General features: G+C 39.0%; 1 long non-coding RNA gene across 1 annotated transcript; it reads left to right on the top strand.

The window, feature by feature from the left end:
• Positions 1–1765: 1765 nt before the first annotated feature.
• On the top strand, positions 1766–2554 carry LOC149551688 (uncharacterized). The gene is made up of 2 exons (XR_016353325.1): positions 1766–1991; positions 2107–2554. It is a non-coding gene; the product is annotated as an uncharacterized LOC149551688 (long non-coding RNA).
• Positions 2555–2810: the final 256 nt, after the last annotated feature.

The raw sequence follows: 2810 nt of genomic DNA, 5'->3' as shown, positions 1-2810 counted from the left end.
TTAAGAGATCGTGACTTAAAAGAGAGGAAAGATGGTTTAGGGTTTAGAAAGAGAGGGCTTAGGGTTCAAGATTTAAAGAGAGATGGGGGAGAGGGTTTAGGGATTAAGTTTTAGGGTTTAGTTTTCTTAAGGTTGATATCTTAGGGCTTTCAACACAAATATGGATAGAGTGAGAGGAGGGGGGGGAGAGGAACAAGGTTTAGGTTTGAGAAATAGATGGGTGTGGGGGTTTGGGGAATTTTTTATAGGATTTAAGGTTTAGGGGTCAAACTTTAGAGTTTGATAGAGAGAGAGAGAGAGAGAGAGAGAGAGAGGATATATTTCTTGCATGCATAGCATATGGCACATGCCATATAGGGTGTGTGACAAGCTAGTGCACTAGACATATTGAAGATGCAAAATTTAAAATGCATGTAACGTTATATGTATGTCGTAGGTCATGTGTAAAATATATAGTGTACACATTATATGACATATGATGTATAGGCTTGGTGTGCCCAAGTCTTACATGCGGGCACACCAAAGTGTAAGGTGTGTGCTCTATAGTATATGGTGTATGCCATGCCATTTTGGGGGACCAATAAATTTGAGTGCCAACTTCCTCCCACCCCTCCATATAATATCTCTCTTCATTGCTCTTACTCAAACATGCACACATCTACTCTCTCTCTCTCTCTCTCTCTCTCTCTCTCTCTCTCTCTCTCTCTCTCTCTCTCTATATATATATATATATATATATATATATATATATATATAACACTCACACACACACACACACACACACACACACTCCACACATATAGAAACTTTTTATTTCTCCATCCCTGTCTCCATCTTTGTACCTGTTTCCCCCCTCCCTCACTCTCCATAAGTAGTCTATGTTACCTATTTATTTCCCTCCCCCCACTCTATCCATCCATCTATCTCCTCTCTCTATCTCCCACCTTATCCCTACCTTTTTCTCTCTGTATATTCATATACCATTACCTCTTTATCTATCCAATTCTAAACAAACCTCCTCCTCTCTACCCATCCATCTCTTTCCCTCTCTCTCCCCCTTTTTGATATACATCTATGTATATATTACTATTTCTTTCCATATTACTTTTCCTTTCCATTTCTACCTTCTTATCTCATTGTCTCTCTAATCTTACATTTGTACCCAATAACCTTACGTACAACATAACATATACCCAAAAAGAAAACTCCAAAACTTTCCTATGCAGTCTTCCCCACTTCTTAGGCGTACTCATTAAACACCAAAATGCAATTGCTAGTCCATATAATCAACCCATAAACATGGTCTTCCCCACTTCTTAAGTGTACCCATTAAACACCAAAACACAATTGCTAGTCCACATAATCAACCCATAAACATGATCTTCCCCACTTCTTAGGTGTGCCCTTAAACACCAAAATGCAATATCTAGTTCATTTAATCAACCCATGAACTTTCCTTGGGAGAAAGATCACAATCGAAATTATAGCATTCTACCCAAACAAGTATAACATAAAAGTTTCTTTTAAGCAATGGGCCCACATGGTCACTTTGGCCAACAGCCATAGGTCCCTAGACCACCGTCTCTCCACTAACGATTACCTTTTCATCTGGTTTTCTTTCCCAAGTTACGTAAACAGGGGGGCGACATGGAAATCCTCCTCCTCCCTACCATCTTATCTACCAGGAACGGTAGCTAAAAAAGAATGGTAGTTAGCTGCATTGCACGGACTACCCAGACCCTTCTTAAAACACATTACAAAAGACCCCCGATGCCTTGTGCTAAAAACGAGAACAAAAACAGAGCATAAATGAGACCAGGAGATCCCGGCCCTCCAGCCCCTGGTTTCGGCCCTCCTCCTCCAGCCCCCGCTCCTCCTCCTCCCGCTCCCTTTTGGCCCCCTTCTGGCCCAGCGGCGCCGCTATTAGCTCCTCCACCAGCCCCTGCGCCGCCGCCGCCTTCCGGTGGTCCTTGTGACTGTGTCACACAGTGGTAAGCAGACTTTTTACGATTCTTACCGTTTTCTGTTATCAGCGGTAACTGTTTTTTCGCTTGTTTTTTTGGGTTGGTTGATGGATTAGTTTGTAATTTCGGTGAATGTGAACAGCTTATCTTTTCTATGTTGCTGCTGGCTTCTCGAGTTGTGCTTCGGCGGTCCGCCGCCACCCGGACCGCCTGGTCCGCCGGGACCGCCTGGACCGCCCTTCTAATCTTTTAACGGTTTTCGATACATTGTTTTGTGGACTTCACAGCCTTCATACTGATTGATATAATGGTCGAGTTTAGTCTATTCTGATCAACGGATTAATTAACATGGTGCCTTTCAAATGGTCTCCTAAGTTAGGTTGTGAGGGGGGGATTTTTTGTAAAGGTGTGGTTTATTTGAGCATAATTGAGATAGTTTATGAAAGGGTATCTAAAATTACCCTTATAGGGATTGAATTTCTGTTCCTTTCAAGGGCTTGAAGTTCTCTTCTAAAATTCATTATAGTGATTCCAAGATACACATTTGGATTCATATTATAAATATTAATATTAATATATTTTAGAAACAATTGTGTTCTCAATTTATGAATTATTGATATGTATATTTTGAAGAAAGAAAGAATTTATGTATTTTACGATCAAATATAATTTTTCTTATTAAATTTATGAGTTGTGATATATTTTATACATGTAAATTTTTTTGTTTAATTTAAAGTTATATAAAATAGTTATTAAATTGATAGATTTCTCTCTTTGCAATCAAAAGAATTATTTTTTACACATATTATAAAAGTATATTAACATAATTTATTATTAAATTTATTT

Source organism: Cupressus sempervirens, chromosome 6 (assembly GCF_028749045.1).
Source record: "Cupressus sempervirens isolate cs-2001-9-10 chromosome 6, ASM2874904v1, whole genome shotgun sequence".
Lineage (NCBI taxonomy): Eukaryota > Viridiplantae > Streptophyta > Pinopsida > Cupressales > Cupressaceae > Cupressus > Cupressus sempervirens.
The sequence above is the reverse complement of the archived record's forward strand: the minus strand, read 5'-3'. Positions and strand labels throughout refer to the sequence as shown.